Consider the following 27,788-nt stretch of genomic DNA (forward strand, 5'->3'; position numbering starts at 1 on the left):
TGTTGAAATTGATGGATTTTGGTTGGGTAAAGGTATCAAGGGATATGGAGAATAAATAGAGTTGAGGCACAGATTATCCCTGATCCAATGGATTAATGGAACAAGCTCCAGGGGCTAAACATCTATTTCTTTAACAGTGGAATTAGTGGAGAGATTCAAGTGGGATTTGGCAAGTGATGGGGATCTTAGGTGTACACTTACAGTCAGAATGGAGATGTTCAGCAAAGTGGCCACTTAATCTGTGGTTGATGTCCTCGGTGGAGAAGGGATCACTGAGATTTAAAATGCAAGCGCAATGCAACAAATTTGTGGAAGGAAATATAAATTGGAAGGAATGTGTTCCATTTATATAACACCATTCAGGGTCTCAGGTTGTTCAAGACACTTGCTGTAATGAAGTAATTATGTTATAAAGTCATTGTTGGATTATTGATCATCCAGATTTCTATGGTTGGGCTTCAGAATGTGGCCACCATTAGTGTTTGCATTGTGTTTGAAAGGGAACTCGGTTATTGTTCCAGCAGAAAGACAGCATCTTTGTCTATGCAACAAATACTAACCAGTACTGCAGTGTCAACATGCAGTGCTGTGCTCAGCTGTCTGGGATGGGACTTAAACCCACAGCTCAGAGACAGAGAATGCTGCAAACTGGAGCAAAGCTGATACTTGCTGTCGTACGTGGAGCAAGTACCTGGCATGGTATGACAAGAGGTGAATAGACGTGTGTGTATGCAATGGAAGCTGCCAGGTGAAAATAACACAGGATAGAAGTGGAGCCAACTGGAAAGTGGGAGAAAGTTGGGGCAGGATCACATTACTACTGAAAAAAGCAGTGAAGGATAATCTGTTCACTAGCCATTGTGATAATGCACAAGTATACTTCTAAATGAATGCACCAGAATGAGAAGAGGAAAGCTTATCCTGTATTAGTGGCAGAAAACAGTCCGTGAAGTATTTGCCACATTTTTAATAAATAAATGAGCTGATTTTCCTTTCGATTGAAGGCAATGAGAATATGAATCAGGAACGCATGTAGAATCTTCTCACCCCTGTCTAACAAAAAACGTTTAAAAGTTCTGGAGTTTTAGCATATACAATTCTAGTTTCGTTTTGTACAGTTTAGAGATACCGTGTGGAGACAGACACTTTGGCCCACCAAGTCCATGCTGACCAGAGATCACCCATACACTAGTTCTATTCTACACACTAGGGACAATTTACAGAAGCCAATTAACCTACAAACCTGCACATCTTTGGAATGTGGGAGGAAACCAGAGCACCCGGAAAAAACCCACAAGGTCACGGAGAACATCCAAATTCTGTACAGACAGCACCCGTAGTCAGGATCGAACCCACGTATCTGACACTGTAAGGCAACAACTCCACCCTTGCCGTGCCACTGTGCGCTACTTCAAATCAGTTGTGTTCACCTTTTTGAGAAGTAAGCAATGCCAAAAGCTACAGCAATATACTGCAGTTGGTCCAAATCTGGAAAAAGCTGAAAATACTCAACAGGTAGAACTTTGATTGGAACAGAAGCTGATGAAGGACCATTAGCCAAAAAAAAAAGCCTTTTGTTTCTCTCTCCACAGATGCTGTCCGACCTGTTGAGTATTTCCAAAATGTTTGTTTCATTTAAAACAAAACACTGACTAGTTTTCAAGAGTAGAATCTGAGCTTCATCTGTTTGGAAAAAAAGGAAGAGCCATTTTTAATGTTTATTTGTTTGGAACATTTGAAATTAAGACATTGCAACCTAAACAATGTAAAAGATTCTGAAATTCAGTGCTTAATACTGTATATTTCAGGTACGTAGGTTTTGTAAAGCAGCATCAGCGCACAGTAAAAAGAGCAGGTAGATTACGTTTGAGTATTCCTTTCATTCGGGATCTTCCAACCACTGATCTTTGCTGTCTACAATTTTTTTCTGTCATGTTTGCAGGACTGATAAAGCTTCTGTTCTCTGGCAATTCACATCCATTCCTCCATTTTTCCAGTCACTGGTCTTGAGGCACAAGACAGAACCACTAAATGGCAACATTGGAAACCGCTAAACATAAGACACATGGGATAACATAGAACTAGTGTGAATAAGTGTTCTAAGGTTAACGTGGACTTGGCGGGCTAAAGGACCTGTTTCCATGCTGTATCTCTAAACTAAACTAAATAACGCTGAATGCTATTTTCCCTCCAGTACAAGTTCCATCCAGAAAATGGATTGAGATTGTGCATGCTTCTAAATGTTTCTGACTTTCAAAAATATATATTTTTAAGTATTAAAAGTTAATTAAACATACTAAATATTACTAAAATTAATTAAGAACTGTATAACTTTAAAATGTTAAACACTAAACAGGGAGGCACAGTGGTGCAACGGTAGAGTTGCTGCCTTTCAGCACCAGAGAACTAGTTTCGATCCTGACTATGGTTGCTAATCTGTACGGTGTTTGCACATTCTCCCTGCGGTCATGTGGGTATTCTCCGGTTTCCTCTTGTATCTCAAAGACATGCAGGTTTGTAGGTTAAGTGGCTTTTGTAAATTGTCCCGAGAGTGTAGGATAGAGCTTGTGTACCAGTAATTGGTGGTCGGCGTGGACTTGGTGGGTCGAAGGGCCTGTTTCTATGCTGAATCTTTAAACTAAACTAAATTAGACTAAACTGAGCAGGAATTGGAGGGATAAGAGTTGGATTTGGCATGTTCGGCACAGACATTGCGGACTGAAGGTCTTGTTCCTGTGCTGTACTGTTCTATGTTCCAATTGAAGCCCTTATTGGAGTGTGCAGTAGTGGGCTATTTCACTCACCCTTGCAGGCTCCTCATGGAGCCAGCTACTCAGTCCCACTGTCCTGTCATTCCCCCGCAATTAATTTTAAAAATGCTGTTATTCTTGCTCTTCCCTCAAGCAGCTGTTCCTCTTCATTCAAATGAATTGACTTTCTATCCATGAACCATGCAGATTCAGTGAGGATCCCAATTAAATTCCGCCTCTAGAGTCCGAGGTAAGAGAGCAGCCTCTCACTGCCAGTGGAAACCAACCTCCGAGTCCAGGTCTTCAGCATTCACGCAAGGATATTGAACAAGCACATGAGTGAATGCAACTATTCTGCTGCAGAAATGCTAGAATTTCCAGGCACTAAAGAGCAGTGGAAACTAGCGTGTTTATAATGAATAATTGCAATAAAAACCTTAGCATGATTTTATTTTGCCCATTTTACTTCAGTGGTTTCTACACCAACAGGCACCTCTAATGCAAAGAGCACATATTCGAGGCTCTTTGTGATTATTATGTCCTGAAAAATGAGTAGTAAAGGCCTCAATGTAACATAATAAACATAGCAATCATGCTTTTTTGTCATTGAACATTGATATATTTCCCCCAATACAAATTGTTTTTAAAAATAGATCATCTGAGGTGGTCAAACTGCTACTTTCATCTGCTGTGATCTTGAGAAAGAACATATAACACTTCTGCATAATAGCGTGCAATGCAAATTGAAGACACGGAAAGTAGATTTTATTTTGATTGATGTATTTGGGGTATGCACATTGCTGAGTAGGCAAGCATTTATTGCTGATCGTAAATTGCCCATCTGAGTGATGCTACATGATTTCAGAGCTAACCACATTGGTGGGGGTCTTGGATCACATACAAGTCAAACTGAACAAAATAGAAGATTTCCTCTCCTGAAGAACATAAAACAGCACTGGGCAGTACGGTGGCACAGCCAGTAGAGTTGTGGCCTTACAGCGCCAGAGATCCGGGTTTGATCCGGACTACCGGTGCTGTCTGTACGGAGTTTGTACATTCTTCCTGTGACCTGCGTGGGTTCTCTCAGAGTTCTCTGGTTTCCTTCCACATTCCAAAGACATACGGGTTTGGTTAATTGGCTTGGTATGATTGTAAATTGTCCCGAGTGTGTATGATAGTGTCAGTGTACGGGGGATCACTGGTCGGCACGGACTTGATGTGCCGAAGGGACTGTTTCTGTACTATATCTCTACACTGAACTTAACTAAAGTAAACTAGACAGTGGTTCACAGTCACCATTACCAACACCATCTTCTTATGGCAGATATTTTGATTTTTTTGCTTTGAAATTCCTCAGATGCCAGAGTAGCATTAGAACTTGTATCTCCCGATCAAGGGTCCAGGCCTCCAGATATGAATCCAGTATATTACCACACAGACAGTTGCTTTTTAAAATGTGGTGGTTTATCGCCTGGAACCACTGGGGTTTTTTTCCGTAACTGTACATCTCAGTGCCTTTAGGTACAGAGTTCCAGGATTTTGACCGAACCATCAATGGAGGAATGGTGATTTATTTGCAAGGCAGGATGGATAGAGGCTTGAAGTAAAACCTGCAGGTGGTGATGTTCCCACATGTCCGTTGTCTTTGATCTTCCAATTTGTCAAGATTGAGTTCTGGAGGCTCTGATGTGTTACTGCAATGTACACAGCAACCTTTAAGCAATGATGGTGGAGGGAGTGAATGTTTAGCGTGATGGATGGAACGTTAATCAAACACACTGTTTTAAACCAGATGTTGTAAAGCAAGCGAAGAGTATTCCTTTATTCCCTGGACTTCTACCAGAAAGGCTTTGATGAGTCACACACCACAGGGTACTCAGGACTTGACACATACTTGTAGTCTCTGTATTTATACTTGCAGTCTCTGTATTTATGTGGCTAGTCCAGTTAACTTTCTGGTCAAAAAAAAGTTTCTAGTGGGAACAGCATGAGTGGAAAGATAATTATTTTTCTTTGATAATGCAAATATAATATAACATGAGCAAATGTTGGAAATATTTAGCAAATCAGGCAGCATTTGTGGAGATAGAATTAATGTTTCAGGCTATTGACCTTTTCATTAAACTGATGTTTGAATTGGCCTACAGTTAGAATATAGTTTCAGATTCCAATTCCAATTCAGATTAGTTTATTGTCTACGGGGCAATTAAATTCATTGTTTACATGAAGCATAGAGTAAAAAGTATGCATGCTGTTTGGGAGTGTAGGAATCTGAACAGGGGTGATGGCAGTATCTTCATGCTTCAGTGATACATTCTGTAACTTGAGAGAGGAAACAGAACTTGGAAAATGCCAGGATTTTGTTGGAACGAGTGCAATTGAAAACTTCTTTAAGGAGGAATAATATTGTGACTTATGAAAGAAGTTTCAGTTATTCCAAACGTTTAAAGATACAGCTTGCAATGTCAGTCAGCATTAGGGATGAGGAGATAATTGCGGAAGAGTGGCAAGTGCAAAACATGAATGAGAAGAGTTTATTGCAGGTTTGAGGAGTTATGGGATAGAAACCATAAGAATTACCTCAGAAAAGAGTAGATGAAGGCTGGAGTTTCAGGAAGAGGGAAATGGACTATGAAGGTATATGCATATCAACCAATGAACTAAATTTTAGTACAGAGAGGTTTTGTTTTAGCAATTATCATGGAGCTCAAAAATATCCAGGGCAATGTCCCACATTATGGGCTGTCAAGCCACCACCCTCAACACTTATTATCTCTACTATTACCAGGTGGTGGTGCAGTGAATGCTTTTCCCGAAACACATTACAGTTACTCATTCAGGCTTTTCCAATAGCCTTTCTAAACTTGTAAATATGGACACCAACAAAGCCAAGAACATCAGGTAGCTTGGAACATCATTCAGCGTTTAGTTTAGCTTTAGAGATACAGAGTGGAAACAGGCCCTTGGGCCCACCGAGTCCACGCCGATCCGATCCCTACACACTAACGCTATCTTACACACACTGGGGACAATTTACAATCATACCAAGCCAATTAGCCTACAAACCTGTACATCTTTGGAGAGTTGGAGGAAACCGGAGCTCCTGGAGAAAACCCAAGCAGGTCAGGGGGAAATCGTACAAACTCCGTACAGACAAACATTGTAGATATGATCAAACTTAGTTCTCTGGCATTGTCAGGCAGCTACTCTACCGCTGCGCAACCATGCCCCCCATAATGGTTTCCCTCCAAATTGCTCAACATCCTAACTCTGCTCTTCCTTAGTTGCCGATGAAGCCTTGAATTTGTTACCCACTAGCACTGCGTCTGTTCAAGGGGATGGCTTTTCTACCATCTTCTTCAGTGTGATTAGCAATGGGCAATAAGGGTGTCCTGAAAAGTGAATAAATAAATAATACAGTAATTGTTTTCTAATTAATGCTTTGCTGCCAGTAAAATGTATAGGGGACATCAGGGTTATGTTTAAGCTACAGAAAGCCAGTTCTACGTTTGGTACCAAGAGACTGCTCATTCCCTAGGCAGTAATGGATCTTTGTCACCTTAAAGTAGTTTTGTTCTCTCATCCACTCTTTTAGCCATTGGAGAATAGTTGGTAATTTAAATTGACAAACAATGTTCTTATTTTGTAAAAGAAGAAACATTTTGCAAAGCAGCCTTTCCTAGCAAATTACTATGCAGATAGATGCCTCCAGCAACTCTACACTGAGACATAACAGGGTATAGTTGATTGTATGCTATAATTCAAAGGCAATATTTTAATAATTTAAAAAAGAAAATATAATTTCCAAAATAACTGTGTGTTTTACTTCAGCACATTTCTCCAGATATGCCCATTGATGTACTGTCATTCCAGATCTAGTTTTAACTAGTTGTATTTCTCCAGATGTTGCTGTCTAGCTGTGATATTTTTGTTCTGCAGAGTTAATGGTGCATTCAACAGTGTATCCACCTCAGTCTTAATCAATTTGTCCAACTGAGCTTTTAATTTCCCCATAAACCACTGGAACATGCAGTGGTGAATAGAAGACTGTCTGTTTCCTTTCATCCAGGGCTAGATTGTATCTGTCGTCTAGTTTTCCTGTTCTGTCAAAATATCTGCACGTGCCGGTTGGGGAATGCAGCCCAGAGCATAAATCAGGAAATTAGAAGTGCATCTAAGGGCTCTACAATAATAGTGAATCACCATGGACATTAGCAAATTTTATAAAGATTGAAAGTAATTTAGCTGAAGTTGAAAACAGATTTTTGAATCTGAACAAAACAAAAAGTACTGGATGAACTCAATGGGACAGGAAGCATCTATGGAGGGAATGCACAGATGACTTTTTGAGTTGGAACCCTTTTTCAGACTGATTGGAGTAGAAGGCAGAAAGCTGTAAAAATAAAGATGCATGGGTGGGACAAAAGCCGGGCAAGTGATAGATGGTTACAGGTGGGGGGTGGGGATATTGACATTGTATGGATGGAATCAGTGATAAAGGCTAGAGGTAAAAAGGAGATAAAAGGGTGTCAGATAAAGAGAGAAGAGGAGGATGGAAATGTAAAGCCAGAAGGAGAGATATGGGTGAAAAGGGGCAGTGGAAAAGGAAAGAGGGGAAAGTGCATTTGGTGTTTTGCTCAAGATTTGAGCATCTGTGGTTTGTGTCTTTTTTTGAGTGTGAACCTCAGGCAGATTGTCCTATATAGAAAAGAAGGTGAGGCGTCTATCTGCTGGGGTGTAGAAGAGTGAGGTGGGTCTTGATTGAAAGGTATAAGAACATAAGGGGCTTCACCAGGTGGTTATAGAGTAGGGCATTTTCTCTTCTCGGAGAATGTAGAAGTAGATATCAGTGTGTAAAAAGAGTTTGCTGATTTAAGATGTTACATATATTTTTCTCTTAGAGGATCTTGGGTTTTTCTAACTCTCTCCCTCAAAGGTGTTGCAAAATTAGGTTTTAAATATGTTTTAGGTAGTGTTAATTCTGGATAAGCATGTGAGTGAAAGTTGCTCACAGGTAAATAGAATGAGGAATTTGGACTAAAAATTTCAACCAAGATCTTAATGAATGGGAAGGCCCAAGTTTGCATTATTCTCATGTAAGAAGGAATTGCAGATGCTGGTTTACACCAAAGATAGACACAAAGAGGTGGAGTAACTCAGCGGGTAAGGCAGCATCTTTGGTGAAAAGGAATAGGTAATGTTTTGGATCGAGCCCATCAGACTGAGAGTCAGGGAGTGAGAAACCAGAGGTGTGAGAAGGTACAGGACAAAGCAGAGTCTGCATCGATGACTCAGGAAAGTTTGGCCCACAATGGTCTATTGTTGGCTGGGGACGAGGTGATAACAAAAGGATACAAACGGTGAAATTAGCAAGAGTAATGGGTGGGGAGGGATGGAGGGAGAGAGAATGCAAGGGTTACTCGAAGTTAGGGAAATCAAAGTTCATGCTGCTGGGTTGTCAGCTGCCCAAGCAAAATATGAGGTGCTGTTCCTCCAATTTGCATATGGCCTCACTCTGACAGTGGAAGAGGCTCAGACAGAAAGGTCACTATTGGGGTGTGAAGTTGAGTTCAATTGTTTGGCAACTGGGAGATCGCATAGGCCAAGACGGACTGAGCGCAGTTGTTCAGCAAAACGTTTGAAAGTTTAGAGTCTGTGCTTGGTCTTTTGGAGGTATATTGACAGCAAATTTTTCATTGCTGATTGCACTACCTTTAGACTGATAGTGTGGTTTGGAAGAGCATTACATTTTGCTCTAAAGTTGTGATGAAATTTCACTGGGTGCCATTGCACCAATTTATTGATGTAAAGGCATCCAATGGGTACTCCTTCGACAGATTGGGAGGGATGGTGCCTGTTATTTGGTATTGTGATTCTGAGATCGCACCTACATTTTATTATTTCATTAAAGAATACCTCTTGCACCACATCTCAGTTTATTCCCTCAATCCCATTCTAAGATTCTGGACGATGGCCAGTAATTCAAATTAACAAAGGTACAGGCTGCCAGCTTATCCAATGCACATGATTCACTGCACTCCTTCAAATGAGAAGCAGACCAATTTCTTTCTATGGCTAAGATACAGAAAAGAATTATTAGGATCAGCATGATCTATTGGTCTCATTTATATCACTTGAAGTTGTGCCAGTGGTTGCCAGAGAGAGTTTCCCAGATTGTTTTCCCAGATTGTCCTGGGATTTTGCTTTTTGCAGGAGGTCGTATGGTTTACATGCTGTATGTCATGCACAGGATTTTAAAGCATATGTAACATTTATTGATATATCTCTAAGGATAACATCATGTGATCACCTATCAAAATATTGTTTAGTTTGGAACTTTCCAAAGGATTCGCCTGTCTCTGTACGGAAAGTTAGAGTAAGAGAATGCACTCATCGGATCCATGGAGATTTGTTACGTTGGATTCTGCATTTGGTTCACCTGTCGAAGACAGGGTAATGTAGATCAGTGTGATTTTGACTGGATGTCAGTGATGTTCTGCTGGCACCTATGCTGGGGTCTCTGTTCATTGTGATATATAAATGATTTGGGAGAAATGTAGGTGGGTTGATTAGCAAGTCTGCAGATGGCACAAATATTGGCATAATTGTAGATTGTGAGAAAAGTTGTGAAAGGGTTGAGAAGGATATAAACAAGTTGAAAGTCAGGTGAGAGGAGGAAGGTTGACAGGAGAATTATGTGGCAAGAAGTTTTATGCAGAAAGTGGCTGGTGCTAGGAATGTGCTATCAGGAGAAGTAGTGTAAGCAACGTTATGAGGTATTTAGACAAACGCATTAATAGGCACGGAATTGGGAGATATGGACCACATGCAGGCAGATATGCAGTTTAAATTGGCACCCTGGTTATCACAGACATCGTGGGCCGAAGGGCCTATTCCTGTGATGTATTGTTCTATAATACTGTAAATTTATTATTTAATAACGTTTTATTTAAAAATAATTCTTGTTAATTGAATTAATGTTTTCGGTATTGTAGAGAAGAAATACTGAGGCAGTAACATCATTCCTTGGTGCAAGATGAAATATCTCCCCATAAACTTTTGTTCACATATTCTCAGCATTCAAAAAGTAGAACAAATGGAAATGGGATTGATGGGGTCAGGGGAAGGAGTGAAGTTAACAGCAATAGCTAGGTGAAAATCAAGGTGTTTATATAGTTGGAGCTATTGGCATGGAACTGAACCAAAGCAACATCCGGAATATATGAATAGCTGAGAGAAGTGATTAAAAAGAGAAACACGGAAAACAGGTAAAGAAGTGATACTAGTGCCCGAAAGAAGTATTATGTTGATGCTAATAGTGTAGACCAGCTCATCAAAATAACATAAAACACTGCCCCCCAAGATTAATTCTCTTCCCTCAGTATTTTTCAGATTAAAAGTAAATCGGAAGGCGTTTTCCACCATTCCACATTTCACTTTATTTTTCACCTGATCTTATGGTTTTCTGAAATCCTAGTAATAAGTACGAGATCCATACTTTAACAATGCTGATAGCAGGTTACTTGCAGACACTTCAGAAAACTTAATGAACACCTTCGGAAAACATGATGATACCTACTTAGTATGTGGAATGGAACAAAATATAATGGTTTTAGAAGATATATCCTCTCAAATATTTGAGGTAAAGTTACATTTAATCTTAAAAGCTCAACATTATTGAAAAATTTAACATCTTTTTTGTAGGACAGAAGGTAAACTGACTGACAATAATTCATTGTAGGTTTGTGTATGAATCAGTCAATATTATGTTTCTGTGAAGAGGAATAAATGGATGAACAATGTTAGGAATGCTTATAGTGAAAGAAAAGGCAGGTTGCGACACTTTAAGTGCCTCAATTTAAAACAAAACTGCTTGAGTCTTTTAATTGTTTTGTGCAAAACGTTTGTGCTTAAGAGGGGTGTGGGAGGAAACAGACAGATTTATTGTCACAGTGATTAGGTGGATACCAAACAAGGGTAGGATGGGTCTCAGCTGTGCTGACCATTTGCTTAAAGTCGGTGAAGAATGACCAAAAACCCAAACTGAAAATGGATTCCCTCATGAAGAATGACTTCTTAGCTTATCTGTGGAGGATATAGCAACTAATGGAATTGTATTCCACATAAGGATAGCGAAAGAAAAATATTAGGGGTATAAATTGAATTTTTACTGTGAAATAAATGTTGTATTTATGTCATTCTCTTTGCATTTAACACATGACTACGTTATTTGTTTCATCATAACTCCAGCATCAACTGGAGTTACCTCAAGGACAGGATCCCAGCATGAGTCACTTTAACCTGTAACAAGTGTCTTGCAGCTACAGTTTTCCAGTTATGGATAAGCTGTCCATGATTCTTTCAGAATTTGTATTTTTTCCTTTGCAAGTAGAGTTTTATTTTTGCCTGTATTGTTTACTGCATCCATTCTTTGGTCACTTTTTTAAATCACAATTTTCTCTAAGATATGGTTATGTGCGTACGTGCATTCTTGCATGAACATGTATAGAAAATTGTCTGAGACATTCCTTATAATATAAGCAAATTATCTGGAAATCTTCTGCTTAATTTGTCACAGACTTCAGCAAAATTCATTGGACGTGATACTTAAGAGGTGTGATTAATACCAGATTTCCTCAAATAGCATGGCTCATTAGCCAGTGTAGGACCTTAATGACATTTATTAAGGAGACGCGACTTGGTTAACTAATAATTTGATAATAGCAAACACCTGTTGCCAATGAGTAGCTTGCCAAGGAGTGCTTCAAAAAATAATTTTGGAATTTGGATTCAGACCGTAACATGAGACACAATTATTTTGATATTGTTGGGTTATATGTCAATAATGGCAAAGAAGCAAAATTAAGCAATTTTGCCGTAAATGCAGCCAAAGTTTCAAACATATATAAATGCACGACAAAATAAAACACAAAATGCTGGATGCACTCGCAACACCTTCCATGGGTAGAGAAATGGAGTGAACAACTTGGCTCAAGGAACCTTCCTTCACCAGAATTGGAAAAATAGGGAAGCAAGTGTATTTTAAGCCGGAGGATTGGGACTCTTTTAAAGAGCAACAGAAGATAACTAAAAAGGCAATACGGGGAGAAAAGATGAGGTACAAGGGTAAGCTAGCCAATAATATAAAGGAGGATAGTAAAAGCTTATGTGAAGAGGAAAAAAATAGTCAAGGCAAATGTGGGTACCTTGAAGACAGAAGCAGGGGAATTTATTATGGGGAACAAGGAAATGGCAGACGTGTTGAGCTGCTACTTTGGATCTGTCTTCACTAAGGAAGATACAAACAATCTCCCAGATGTACTAGTGGCCAGAGATCCTAGGGTGACGGAGGAACTGAAGGAACTTCACATTAGGCAGGAAATGGTGTTGGGTAGACTGATGGGACTCAAGGCTGATAAATCCCCAGGGCCTGATGGTCTGCATCCCAGGGTACTTAAGGAGGTGGCTCTAGAAATTGTGGATGCATTGGTGATCATTTTCCCAATGTTCTACAGATTCAGGATCAGTTCCTGTGGATTGTAGGGTAGCTAATGTTATCCCACTTTTTAAGAAAGGAGGGAGAGAGAAAACGGGAAATTATAGACCAGTTAGTCTGACATCAGTGGTGGGGAAGATGCTGGAGTCAATTATAAAAGACAAAATTGTGGAGCTTTTGGACAGCAGTAACAGGATCGTTCCGAGTCAGCATGGATTTACGAAGGGGAAATCATGCTTGACTAATCTTCTTGAATTTTTTGAGGATGTAACTAGGAAAATTGACAGGGTAGAGCCGGTGGATGTAGTGTACCTTGATTTTCAGAAAGCCTTCGACAAGGTCCACATAGGAGATCAGTGGGCAAAATTAGAGCACGTGGTATTGGGGTTAGGGTACTGACATGGATAGAAAATTGGTTGGCAGACAGAAAGCATAGAATGGGGATAAATGGGTCCCTTTCAGAATGGCAGGCAGTGATTAGTGGGGTACCGCAAGGCTCGGTGCTGGGACTGCAGCTATTTACAATATACATTAATGACGGATGAAGGGATTAAAAGTACCATTAGCAAATTTGCAGATGATACAAAGCTGGGTGGCAGAGTGAACTGTGAGGAACATGCTATGAGGTTGCAGGGTGACTTGGACAGGTTGTGTGAATGGGCGGATGCATGGCAGATGCAGTTTAATGTGGATAAGTGTGAGGTTATCCACTTTGGTGGTAAGAATAGGAAGGCAGATTATTATCTGAATGGTGTCAAGTTAGGAAAAGGGGACGTACAATGAGATCTGGGTGTCCTAGTGCATCAGTCACTGAAAGGAAGCATATAAGATTATTAAGGGTTGGACACGTTAGAGGCACGAAACATGTTCCCAATGTTGGGGGAGTCCAGAACCAGGGGCCACAGTTTAAGAATAAGGGGTAGGCCATTTAGAACGGAGATAAGGAAAAACATTTTCAGTTAGAGAGTTGTAAATCTGTGGAATTCTCTGCCTCAGAAGGCAGTGGAGGCCAATTCTCTGAATGCATTAAAGAGAGAGCTAGATAGAGCTCTTAAAGATAGCGAAGTCAGGGGGTATGGGGAGAAGGCAGGAATGGTGTACTGATTGAGAATGATCAGCCATGATCACATTGAAAGGTGGTGCTGGCTCGAAGGGCCGAATGGCCTACTCCTGCACCTATTGTCTATTGTGTCTATTTTCTATTAAGTTGTAGTATGGGTGTGTATGTGAAGGGAACAAAGGAAATGTCTGTGGCAGGGGACTGTGTCTGAAGAGAACAAAGGAAAGACCACAGTTGGCAAGCTAACAATTACTTTTAAAAATAAATAGTTAAAGACAGAAAAGATAAAACTATTTCAATGGGTAACAATCCTGGAAAATGGAAAACTGACAAGAAGAAATTCATAAACTTTGAGAATCAGAGTGGAGGAGGCAAATAAGCAAATGTGATGTTATATTCTGGTTTGATGGATAAGGAGTCAGCATACCATTTGTATAATGAATACCTGAGTGGTTTAGAGGAGAAATATGATTTCAGTATGCAGTTACACATCACTACATGCAGCAACATTGGTTAATAGGGTATATGAAGGAAAACTATGCACTCTACTTGCAATTCTGAAGGAAGAAAAGCTAAAAAGCATTGTTAAATGTCCATTGAACCTCATTACACATGCTCATGTCTCCAGATTATGGAGAATATAAAGACATTGGTTAAGGTGCTTGAAAACATTCATAAGGATAATAGCATAAGTGAGTGATTAATACGAGCATTAAAGTTTGAAAATATTAACATTTGAAATATCCAGGAGAGAAATGACAATGGGGTGCCTTGACCATACTTTTTTACAATTATGAAAGAATGAACGAGAAAATAATTCCATTTAGGGAGATTTTAGTTGCAAATTCAGAAGGAGATTATTTCGTGTAAAAAGAACATAAAACTCCCTAAACCATAATTGGGGGAAATACCATAGATATTTTTTTAACAGGAAACTAGATGACATTTAGGGACAACACAACACAAAGGGAACCATGAAATATAATGAAATGCCATAAGTGTGAGAGGAAACTGGTGTGGAGCATTGAATCTGGCATTAAGTCATTGGGCAGAATGGCCAGTTCCTGTGCTGCATTCAGCACTTGTCTGCACCTCAATTAAGGTTTCCCATCAGAATGAATGAGGTGTTGTGGATGGAACATGTCTACACACAAAAGGCAGGTATGGACTTACTGATAACTTATGTTATTTGCTCCTTGTTGAAAGAAGACTGGAGAGCTTATGCTATCCAGGCCAAAGCAGAGTTAATTATTTTATTGACCTTTGAGCTTGAAAATTGGGCCAGGCCAAAGCTGCATCCGGGCGATGAGATGATGTGCATTTTGCTGCTTTAATAGCCAACTGAAAAATCCACATAGTGAAATACAATTCAGTTATAAAGTACTCAACAGATCCAAAATAAAGTGGATTGCTATTGCCTTGTTGGGGAAGTCGAATTTAGTTAATATACAAATATTTGATTTACTCGAAATCAAGTAGAAACACAGGAAGTCCTTTCCTGTTTGCCACAGTTATCTGTCCACATCCACACATAACCCACTGTGCTACTCAAGCTTTTTGTGTCTATCCACACTATAACTTGCAGGGCCAGAGTGAAACAAAACTTCTTTTGCACTGATAATGTAGCAAGAAGAGCACTCTTACACTGTTGTGCTTTATTGTTACTCCGATTTGTGAAAGTTGTCGCAATCAATCCATGTTTACTGATTACAAGTTTAATTCTCTGTCGGGTCACTTGTCGGTCTTATCCCTAATGGGATAAGGGGTCATGAATTTGTGTGCCCCTCTTTATAATAACCATCCATCATAATATTTCTGTTAGTCCATGCTTTTATCATGTCAACAATAATTCATTCAATTGTTACATAGAATTCATGATCCATTGTGCAAGTACCAGATCAAATTTTTATCTTAAATTATTAAGGAACAAATTTGCACTCATCATGTGTGAGGAGTACTTGAAAGCTAATTTGCAACTATTGATGGTGTCAGGATAATGCAGTTAGTGCAGCTGCACACATTTTTAGAGCAAGGATTGTGTTGTTTCTACTTGATTTTGAGTAAATCGAATATTTGTATATTAACTAAATTAAATGTTTTTACATATTACTAGTTTGTGAATCATCCAGAAACAGTTCCTAATTTAAGAGCAAGACTAAATTCAGAATAATGAAAGGAAAATGAGCCCTTTTTGCTAGCTTGTGAATAATTCATGGTTATATTAGTGTGGTTATAAAATTTATGCCATTACACCACTTCCGAGGCAAGAGAATAAGGTATAATTCCTTCCTTGTGGCTAGCATGAAGAATTGTGTTGTCTGTAAATATATTGTGATGGCATTGGTTACAAAACCTCATGTTCTACATACGCGTCATCTTTGCATTATCCATAATATTACAATAACGTGGTGGTGAAAAAGCTAGTGGTACTGCTACAGAGCTCTAGGATCCTGACTTTGTGTATTGTCCCTGAGGAATTAGCGTATTAGACAATAGACAATTCTCTGTGGTTGTGTAGGTTTCCTATACAGTTTCTTCCCACTTTACTAAATGGTGCAGGTACGCTAATTGCCGCCTACAATTGAGGCGGTAAAAGAGGAGTTGCTGGGTATGCACCTATTGTCTATTGTCTATTGTCTATAAAAAGTAAGGGGTACAGGGAAATAAGGAGGGGGGGAATAGGACTGATGGGATTGCCCCCCCTCAGAGCTGGCATCGCCTTTAGAAAGGAAATGAGAAGGAATTTATTTAGTCAGAGGGTGGTGAATCTGTGGAATTCATTGTTACAGACGGCTGTGGAGGCCGTTTTTAAAGCAGAGATTAACAGATTCTTGATTAGTTAGGGTGTTGGATATTACGGGGTGAAAGCAGGAGATTGAGGTTGAGAGGGAAAGATAGATCAGCCATGAATGAATGGTGGGGTACACTTGATGGGCCAAATGGCCTAATTCTGCTCATATAACATATGAGCTGATGATGGGCAGATTGGCTTTCTATGTTGTTATAAGCATTAAAAAAAAGAAAAATACCAATAGAAGTTTAGACAGTATTTAGAAATGGAAAATTAAGTCTTGGAATTTATAGTACATAGAACAGAAATAGCATTCAGGAACAGGCATTTTGACTTTTCATGAATGTGTCAACCAAGATGCCCATCTAACATAATTCCATCTGCTGCACCTGGTCTGTTTCTTTCTATTCCTTGTCCTTAACCATATTCGTGATTAGTTGAAGCTCATAAATAAAACCTACTTTGAAATGTGATGAGGACTGCAGGAGAATAAAATAAAGAAAATACTTGCTTTTCTACAATAGTTTCATGGTCCCGCGATATCCCAAAGCATTATTGGAATATTGATCTTAATTTGATGATAAATAGACAATAGATAATAGGTGCAGGAGGAGGCCATTCGGCCCTTCGAGCCACCACCGCCATTCAATGTGATCATGGCTGATCATTCTCAATCAGTACCCCGTTCCTGCCTTCTCCCCATACCCCCTGACTCCGCTATCCTTAAGAGCTCTATCTAGCTCTCTCTTGAATGCATTCAGAGAATTGGCCTCCATTGCCTTCTGAGGCAGAGAATTCCACAGACTCACAACTCTCTGACTGAAAAAGTTTTTCCTCATCTCAGTTATAAATGGCCTACCCCTTATTCTTAAACTGTGGCCCCTTGTTATGGACTCCCCCAACATTGGGAACATGTTTCCTGCCTCTAACGTATCCAACCTCTTAATAATCTTATACGTTTCGATAAGATCTCCTCTCATCCTTCTAAATTCCAGTGTATACAAGCCTAGTCGCTCCAGTCTTTCAACATGTGACAGTCCCGCCATTCTGGGAATTAACCTAGTAAATCTACGCTGCACGCCCTCAATAGCAAGAATATCCTTCCTCACATTTGGAGACCAAAACTGCACACAAACAAAAAATATACAGAGTTGGACATAAACCATTCTTGGTGATGATGAGTAAAAGTTGACCAGGATACCAAAGAAAACAACTTTGCCTTTCAACAAAGCCTAAATACAAAATGTCATCCAAAAAAAATGGTCACCTTGCAATTTAACAGTTCCTCAGCATTGCACTAGGATTTCAGCCCTTGATTTTGTGCTCAATTTAATGGATTGAGATGGGAACCTTTTGATACAGAGTTTAAAACGTTATTTTTTGAAAGAAATAAAACCAATAAATACTGTGCCAAGTCATGAGATCTTTCACCTTCCCCATGAGTGCAGCTGAAAGAGAACTGAGTGTACACATTCATCAGGTCCACCCCAATAAAGAGGTGTTAAGGTCACACCATAACTAGGCAATTACTGGTGAATTAGATCATGCCAGCTTTTGTGGAACACTGCTATTTAATTTAAGTGGGTATACCCAGCAGCAGGGATAGGCCAACAAGCTGAGCAGTTCTGAATAAGAAAAAGTGTCACTGAGGTCAGGCTAAGGGGAAAAAGAAGGAAAACGTAGAAAGGAAATCATTAGTGCACTTACAATTCTGGTGAGGAGATTACGAGCAAATTTAAATGTCTGTTTGGGTTTAAAATAAGAACATGGATTATGTTTCTTTATTTTTTTTTACACACACACACACATGGAAGAAACTGGCAGTGTTTCAGCTGGCTCTCTTGAACTCAAGAGTTAGCACTCAGCAAAAAAATCACTTGGGGGGGGGGGGGAGAGAATCTGGGCTCAGGCCCAATTATGAGATAAGATTTTCATCCCAAGAAAACCCGAAAGGAATCTGAGGCAATTGTAGGAGCAAAATGGAAAGTCCAGGTGGAGTTGGCGTACAGGAAAACGGGCGATTTATTTAAACTGGTGTGCACCAGGAGATCAGGTTTGAGCACCAACTCCACGTGGCATTTCCATTTTGCTCCTACACATTAAAGACCTACCTAAAACAGGCCTGTGCAAATGAGGGTCCGATTAATGTTTTGGACTGAATATTGATCAAGGCTTTTGGATCACAATCCTTCTCAGTTACGACCATTGGGAACGACGCAGCAGCTTTGAAATTTTACTTTACAAATAAATCTTTGAAAGAAAATGTGCAGAGTGAGGAAGAGCAGCCATGAATCCTACTCCACGATTCTTCTGAATGTGACATCTCCAAGTTTGCGAATGACGCCAAGCTGGGTGGCAGTGTGAGCTGCGATGAGGGTGCTATGAGGTTGTAGGTTGACTTGGATAGGTTGCGTGAATGGGCAGATGCATGGCAGATACAGTATAATGTGGATAAATGTCAGGTTATCCACTTTGGTGGCAAGAACAGGAAGGCAGATTATTATCTGAGTGGTGTGCAATTTTGGTCTCCTAATTTGAGAAAGGACATTATTGCTATTGAAGGAGTGCTGCGTAGGTTCACCAGGCTAATTCCTGGGATGGCGGGGTTGACATATGATGAAAGAATGGGTCGATTTAGTGACCTAATTAACTATACTATTGTAGTGGGTCTGGACGCAGCAGGAATCAGGCAAGACGCCAGGTAAGGATTAACAGTAACTTTAACATAGCAAAGGAACATCCACTCTCTTCAGTCTCCTGCACGAGTAAACTCTAGCCCCTTCAGGCAAACCCCATAGCTCCAGACCCCTCCCCAAACCTGTCCACTCAGTGCCGAGGGGGATGACCCAGGGAGTGGCCTAATCCCCGGGCACCGCCACACTATCAGTATAATCTGTTTTGTGTGTTTGAGTCTGGGTGCTGGAACCGACATTTTTCATTGTACCTCTACCTCACTGTACTTGTGCATATGACAATAAACTTGACTTGGGTCAAAAAAATCCCATTCACAAGTATTAAAAGTGAGTCACAGAACAACCTCAGCTCAAAAAGCTCAGGACAAGACAGTGTTCAGATTGTATTAAGTAATTAATGTCATCTGCAGTGGCCTACAAAGGCACTACAGGAAAATCCTGGATAACACATGTTGTTGTGATTGGTCGCAAGTATCTCCAGCAAGAGGGAGAGGAGAACAATATGGATGAGGAGCAACCATGGGATCGTAGCAACATAGAAACATAGATGCAAGAGTAGGCCATTCGGCCCTTCGAGCCAGCACCGCCATTCAATATGATCATGGCTGATCATCTAAAATCAGTACACCATTCCTGCTTCTTCTCTATCTCCCTTGATTCCATTAGCTCTCAGAGCTAAATCTAACTCTCTCTCTTGAAAACATCCAGTGAATTGGCCTCCTCTGCCTTCTGTGGCAGAGAATTCCACAGATTCACAACTCTTTGGATGAACATTTTTTTTCTCAACTCAGGCCTAAATGGCCTACCCCTTCTTCTTAAACTGTGACCCCGGTTCTGGACTCCCCCAACATAGGGAACATTTTCCTGCATCTAGCCTGTCCAATCCTTTAAGAATTTTATATGTTTCTATAAGATCCTCTCTCATCCTCATCCTCTTTCTTTAAAATGTATCTTAAAGAAAGAGTACTCTACAAAAAAACACTACTTTGGTGCAAAAAAAAAGAAAGAAAAGTCCATGGTACAGCCAGAAGTGGACCCTCGTGTTTTGATGTTGAGGTAGGGTCAGGGCGCAGGTTGGTTTAAGAACCAGGTAGCAGTGGAAAGTAACAGTTCATGAACCTGATGATGTGGAACTTCAGGCTTCTGCACTTCTTACCTACTGTAGCAATAAGAAGAGAGCGTGACCTGGATGGTGAGAATTGTTGATGATTGATGCTACTTTCTTAAGGCAGTGCCTCATGTGGATGCTTTTGATGGAGTGGATGGCAGTGCTTGTGAGGGATGGATGGAGGTAGAAAGCAGAGGCATAATTGTTACATCGGTTACAACGCTACTTTATTTGTCCCATGTGCAGTGCAGTGCAGTGAAAGTCATAGAGTGATACAGTGTGGAAACAGGCCCTTCGGCCCAACTTGCCCAAACCGGCCAACATGTCCCAGTTACATTAGTCCCACTTGCCTGCGCTTGGTCCATATCCCTCCAAACCTGTCCTATCCATGTACCTGTCTAACTGTTCCTTAAATGTTGGGATTTTCCCATCTTCAACTACCTCGTCTTGCAGCTTATTCCATACACCCACCACCCTTTGTGTGAAAAAGTTACCCCTCAGATTCCTATTAAATCTGTTCCCCTTCACCTTGAACCTATGTCCTCTGATCCTCGATTCCCCCAGTCTGGGCAAGAGACTGTGCATCTACCTGATCTATTTCTCTCATGATTTTGTACACCTCTTTAAGATCTCCCCTCATCCTCCTGTGCTCCAAGAAATAGAGACCCAGACTACTCAACCTCTGCCAATAGCTCACACCCTCTAGTCCTGGCAACATCCTCATAAAAATTCACTTTTTTATACAGTTCAGTAGAATACAAGCTGGATAAGGGTGAGGGCAGATAGTTGGACACAGGCCAGAGATGAAAAGACAAAAAGGGTGTGATAAGGATAGAATAGGCTTAAAATGTGAAGGCAGAGGAAGAAATATAGGTAGAAGGGGTCAAGGGGGAAGAGAAAGGGATAAATGGGTGTGTATCTAGACTGAGCACAGGAAGGTGGGGAGTGTTTGTCGGTTATTTACCTAAAATCTGAGAAGTCAATGTTCATACTGTTGGGTTGTAAGCTACCCAAGCAGAATGTGAGGTGCTGTTCCTCCAGTTTGCATGTGGCCGCAGTCTGCAAGGGAAGAGAATCAGGACAGAAAGGTCATTAAGAAATGAGAAGTTAAAAACGTTAGCAACTGGCAGATCCAACAAATTTTGGCGGATTGAGTGTAAGTGTTCGGCAAAATGGTCGCCTAGTCTATGCTTGGTCTTGCCGATGTAAAGAAGGCCACATTGGGATCGCTGAAGACATACTGTAGATGAGGTTGGAAGAGGTGCACACAAACTGAAAGGACTCTGAGGTCCCTGGATTGATGTGCGGGAGGAGGTAGAGGGACAGGTATTACATCTCCTGCGGTTGCAGGGGAAAGTACCTGGTAAGGAGGAGGTTTGGATGGAAAGGAATGAGTGAACAAAGGAGTTACGGAGGAAGCAGTCTTTGCAGAAAGCTGAAAGGGATGGGGATGGGAAAACGTGACTGATGGTGGGGTCACGTTGAAAGTGGCGGAAATGTCAGAGAATTATGTGTTGGACGCGGAAGCTGGTAGGGTGAAGGGTGAGGACCAGGAAAACTCTCTGTTCCGTGGGAGGGGGGAGGGGGAGCGCAAGTGGAACTACGCTTCACAGGATACACGGGTGATGAATCCATCTAAGACAGCATTCTGTAGTGCTCTTTAATATTCACTGGTGAAATAAATATCGTTTTCCATTAGGTCTTATTCATTTTTGTCAATTTCCAAACAAATAATTATCACTAGTTGTATGCCGAAATGTCCATACATTTAAAAGTCAATTGCATTCCGTTTTTGTACAAATATAACTTTTTCTGATGTTGATTTCCTTTCTCTTTTCAATGCACGACTGGTTGCTTCTGCAGTCATGTGTTTTTCAATAGTTTAATCTGTAATTTATACACTTTGTGCTTTACTGGACACTGACAAAAAGGGTGAGCAAATAAGGCACTAGATGAAGAATTAAACTTTTTGTTTTTGAGCAGTGCAGAGTTGAATTAAGAATGAAGAAAACTAATTGTGACAGTGTGGAATCGTGAAAAGCAATAATGACTATTTTCATTGATTACTGCCCGGAGTAGAATTCTCTGCTACAATCTTTCTCAAAGTGATTGCTCATCACCTGATACAGCAGTTTTATTCATACAAATTACCCTGGAGATACACATTTAGCTGCATCGTGCCTCATGCTACAAATTCCTAATCTGATTAAGGTAATTGTTCATTTAGTTCATTAGCAGCAAATGTTTGGCGATGGGGATTGGTGTTGCCTTTAACCTGGATGGTATATGGAGCTTTTTAATTCCACTTCCCAAAGTGCCTTTCCATTCACAATAACCTGGTTTGCAGCAGACAAAAGAAACATACCCTTCCCCCTGCACCAACTTCCCTAAGCCCTGCTGCAGGCACAGATTTGTCAGAGCCATTCAGTTGAGACTGATTATGATGGCAGCAGATGGGCTTCACTCGACGGCAGATTCTCGGTAGTTTCTTAGGGACGAGAATTAATAGGCCCAGTTGTAGGATCGCACACAGAGCATCAGCAGTGCGCTCTTGATCTGCTGTAAGCTTCTCTCCCCGAGGAAACTGCCACCTTCAAAGGCGGCAGCCGTCCCTAAACACATGTTAAGTACCCCTCTCCCTGAGAAACCAGTGAAGCACAACAAAGCAGAGCGCAAGATTGTTTTCACTGCAGTGGCAGGGTATGGCCGTAAACTGGAGAGAAAGTTTATCAACTCTGGATCTTTGAATGCTGCTGTTTGATTGCTCTGAGGATTACTCTGACTGTTATGTGAAGGACTGCTCTAAGGATGTTCTCTCGTAGTCTGGGTAAGAAGCATAAATCTTGAAATATATTCTGGTGTTGAATTTATTGTCAATGTTTACAGACAGTATTTATGTGGAATTTTACTGCAAGGTCCACATCAAGAACAATTTACATTCTCAGTGGACCATGAGAGCTAAAACTGGTTGTGTTGCTGAAATGTCTGCATAATTTAACTAGCTAGATATTCAATTATGAGAATCTGCTTGGAAATGCAGCATGTACTGTTTCCAGAAACTTAACATCGTTTTTTAGCATACTAAAGAAAAAATCAGCTCTTTTAATTTAACATAAAACAGGTTAGATTTTTAGAGGAACCAAACTGTTGTCACCACATCCCAAAATGTCTGTGAAGCAATCAACAGGGACAGCAAAAGCCTCATTATTTGGCTGGGAAACACAATTGTGTGCCCTGTTGCTACTAGCAACTGCATATGCTGAGTCGCCATGCAGCTGTAAGCTGCTTAATTCTGAATGATGGAGGAGAAATATGATCATTTTAGAGAATGAAAGCAGATACTGAAGCTTTATTTTGAAGTCTGATTAAGGTTTTGTCTAGTGGGTTAATCCCAGTAACATCTCACATGATCTGGTCAGCTTAAATGCTTTCTCCAGAATGAATGGCACTGTTTAATTCCAGTCCTCCTGAAATGTTTGCTGCTGCTGCTGCTGCAACTGATAAACACAGCTATCCACTGATTCCATCTTAAGTCCTGATAGCTGCAGCAACTTGTCTCTCTACTACCCTTTTACCAACGCTTGCAGAAAACAATGAATGTTCATGTACTCCAGCATTTTGTGTCTATGATGTTAAAGTTCATTTCTGACATAGAAACATAGAAACATAGAAAGGGCCATTTGGCCCTTTGAGCCAGCACAATCTTTCATTGTGATCATGGCTGATCATCCACAATCAGTAGTCCATACCTACCTTCTCCCCATTTCCCTTGATTCCGCTAGTCCCATGAGCTCTGGCATGTATGTAGCATTCCGCTAGCCCTAGGACCTGGCATGTATGTAGCATTCAGAAGGAACATGTGTGCCATACTTTGCTGGGAACCTCTCTTGGGACTTCTCCACTGGTGAATACCATAAGGCACCGTGGGAACTATTTTAGTCATAAAACTCTTGCCTGCATGCAGTTTACCAACAATCATCACATTGTGTTTGGAGAAGTCTCTATTTATTGGCCTTGTGCTCGAATTTGAACGTTGGTTGCAAGATATTCAAGGAATGATTATCAGAATTTTTAAATGCCAGGGATCACTTTTTTTATGTGCTGAGAGTTAAAAATGTAATATTTGCAGAGAAATTCCAAAAAATATTGGATGGTGATTATATTGAAGAATTAAACTATGGTAGTCAGAAGAACATGAAGATATCATCACCACAAAACTATTTTGGTTCCCTGTGAGGAGATGTATAAATGGATGTTCAAAATGGGAAGGATTAAATTAAATTGCTGGCGGAAATGTTCTATGTTAATCTTCAGTTGGGAATTCTGCACTAGAAAGCCTATAGTGTTATTTTTGTGTAAAATTACAAAAATAGTAAAACAACTGTGGAAAATAATGTTTTAAAATATTTTGCAAGAATCTATGCATTTTCACTACTTGGACAGTATAGTACACTTGCATACAAAATTGTTTAATTAAAAAAAAATAATGATTTGTAAATTTGAACATTAATACTGTATGGAAAAAAAACTGATTCGATTTGAAGTATTTTGTGATATATGTCATGTTGAAATAATTCCATGTGGACAGCTTATCTTAATTACAACTTTTTTTACACACTGGTAAAATGTTTCTTTGTTGCTTGCTAATACTTCAAAATATCACATTGAAAAGTTCAAGTTTTAAATTTACTTCTGGATTGTGGATTATTGAAAATATTGTGCAGTTTGAAAGTATACACCAGTCTTTTACAAAATAAATTATATTTAAGATGCTTTTCAATCATCCAGCATTTGATGGGGTTTTTTCTGAGATTAATACAGTAGTCAGTAAAGCATAGCATGTGAGTAATTTTCTTTTTTTAATATGCTGTACTTGGACCAATGCCAGCTGGCCCAAGAAGAAAGTTTCCATAAACTGCTACTGCAGTTAAGAGAAACAAAATGCTATTACTGCAATTTTTTTGTTTACCCACACACAGCAAGTTGTGGCTTACCAAATGGTTGGGTTTCATCATTCTGAATATTATTCAGTTATCAGTTAAATGAATAAAATTAGTGATTTCTTTTCTAAAATGACTTGATTTGGTTCATAATGTTGCATTGAAACATGAGTTTAATTTGTAAAGTGGCATCAGAATTTTAAAGTATAAGCTAATATTAACTTTATGGTTTTATTGTCTACTAGACCAAGTGGACCTGTTGGGCCCAAACCTCTCCTGCATTGGTGCAGCACCCTCTCCTCCCCCATCCCTCCCCTCCCTCCTCCCTCATCCCTCCCCTCTCTCCTCTCTCATCCCTCCCCTCTCTCCTTCCTCATCCCTCCCCTCTCTCCTCCCCATCTCTACCCTCTCTCCTCCCAATCCCTCCCCTCTCCTTCCCCCATCCCTCCCCTCCCACTCCCCCCATCCCTCCCCCTCTCCCCATCCCTCCCCCATCCCTCCCCCTCCCCACATCCCTCCCCCCATCCCTCCCCCTTCCCTCTCCCATTCCTCCCCCCTCCCCACACCCCCTCCCTCCCCTCCCCTCTCCCTCCCCTCCCCTCTCCCTCCCCTCCCCTCTCCCTCCCCTCCCCTCTCCCTCCCCTCCCCTCGCCCTCCCCTCCCCTCCCCCCTCCCCCTCCCCTCTGCCCCCTCTCCCCCCCTTAGAGGTAGATTTAAACTTTAAAATGTGAATAACTTAAAATATAACACCGATCTCAATGAAACCTCTACCATTAGCACCAAAGGGACAACGGTGAGTAAGGTGGGCCTAAAATTGTTGCACTATCATGTACCATTTTGGCTGTAGTTCAGGAACAAACAAATAAACAAATGAGAGTTTTAGCATATAGATTGCTTGCATAAATGTTGCAGTTGTTGACTGCATTTGATAAACTATGTTAACTGACAAAGGGTAAGAAAAATTGATTGGCAGCCATTTGATGTTTTAAGAAGGGTACATATTTGGATAAATCCTGGGAGGCAAGGATTTATATCACTAATTTAACAAGTAATTTAAATTTGGCTGTTGCTTATAGCTGGATAAAATGTACATTCAATTTTGATTTATTTTAGCCATGCTAATATGTTAGTTGACTTTGCAGAAATTATTCATGCTAAAATCTATCGCTGAGGCAACCACTCAACCATTTTAATGCTTTCAGCATCCAGATGCGCATATTCCATTGTGCTTCTATTATATTCTGATAGAAGGTTTTGTTTGGCTTATTACACAAAAAATTGTGTGACCTAATGGTGCCTATGATAAATTGTTACTTTTGAAGAAATCAATAAATATTATAGCAAAAGAAGAAATACAATATATATTTCTCTACTGGAATAATCCATATTTCTGGTCATCTACCAATACACCACAGTTCTGTAAACTTATTAGGCTGTCTGTGGATGCTTAAGTATTCCTGCTATATTATATACATATTTAGATACATTTACTACCATGGAAATGTTCATTAATATTTGACAATGCGTCAGTGTTTGATGGAACTTTATATGTTAGGCAATATATCAACAGATAATATGTCTAACTGGCATGACAGTAAAGTATAAATGGACAATTTTTATGCAGGGATTGTTCACAAAAATTCTTCAATATAATTTTTGGTTTAAATTTTCATCTTGTCTTTGAAGTCCAAATTGATTAAGTGTTTGGTATTGTTACCTGGAACATCATTGTATTTTTAATTCCATATTTGAAACGTCATGGGCATAATTAGAAGTTCTGTGGGGTGTTGGTCACTGGCAATTTAATGAAGAGTAATATCTAATACTTTATTGGTCAAACGATTATTACTTAACTGCAGGAGGTGCTCTTATAAAACTTCCTTCAGATCATTAAAGATATTGCATGATATTCAATATAATTTAGTATGCACTATATCATTCCAAAATATATTTCAGGAAAAGCACTTGTGCTACGCTGACATTTTCAGTTTGCCTAGTTTGAAATTTTGCACCTTTGAGGAAAAATGTTGTGGAGTCGAATATCTCATATCTATATTGGGTGACCCTAATGGAAATTATTGGAGTTTCAATCTTAAACTGCTCTGTAAAACACTGCTTTGCCTTTGTAAAATTACACTGGTATTTAATAAGTGTTTTGAATATTTCCCATACAATGAGCTTTTGTGGAGGTTTTAGTTGCATCCACCCGCTGATGATTGGCTATTTAAAAAAATAGACCAATCTACTTACGCCCCTGGAGGAAATGCAACAGAACAACTGTTCACTGTATTTCCCAATGGTGTCACATGTCGAAGTATTTGGCAAACAGGAATGCTTTTCCAATTGGATTTCCAAATGCACGCCTTTGCATTTATACACTGAAAAACTCACTCAATGTTGTTTTGTCACAACTGATGGAATTCTATGTTCCCTTCTGAAAACGTTCCAAATTTAAATGCGTTTTTAAATTGATATTTGTGACGGGTGACTTCTTAGATACCTTACAAGAGTCAGCAGCTAATCTGTAACTTTAGTTTCCATACCCAATATTTCTGTTATTTCTGGATATTATTTTTCTGTAATTGTACCTACAAATATTGACCTTTACAATCTTCACATTTTTAATTCTATTTTGAGGGTAGCCTGGGAGTTAAGCACCATTGCACATGGCTACTGTTAAAGAATGTTTGAGGTGTGCTAAATTTAATAATAGCATTCCTTTCATTTATTATACAGACAATGAATTAGTTTGTGAAGAGAAAGCATTAGTAACATTTGTGCTTTTGAATCTTTAGCCACTCCTTCCTGACTCAATTGATAAAAGCGCATTTCAGTATAGGGAAAGCATATACTACATTTAAACTATTTTGGCTGTAATTAAGTTTGCCCTACAAATTTTATATGCATGGAGAAGAATTGGTGTTGATTTAAACGTGCTGCACACAATGCA

General features: G+C 39.9%; 1 protein-coding gene across 3 annotated transcripts in view; it reads left to right on the forward strand.

The window, feature by feature from the left end:
* Window positions 1-27,788, forward strand: part of nckap5l (NCK-associated protein 5-like) — a 542,250-nt gene that overhangs the window by 160,210 nt on the left and 354,252 nt on the right. For 2 of the 3 annotated variants that reach the window (XM_078403436.1, XM_078403439.1), the window contains exon 1: window positions 22,657-22,725. The exons of the other annotated variant lie outside the window; for it this stretch is intronic. The gene's annotated coding sequence lies outside the window, so the exon portion shown is untranslated. Of the gene's footprint in view, window positions 1-22,656; window positions 22,726-27,788 lie in introns of those variants that run through there. 3 annotated transcript variants of the gene reach the window in all.

This window comes from Rhinoraja longicauda, chromosome 8 (genome assembly GCF_053455715.1).
Source record: "Rhinoraja longicauda isolate Sanriku21f chromosome 8, sRhiLon1.1, whole genome shotgun sequence".
Lineage (NCBI taxonomy): Eukaryota > Metazoa > Chordata > Chondrichthyes > Rajiformes > Arhynchobatidae > Rhinoraja > Rhinoraja longicauda.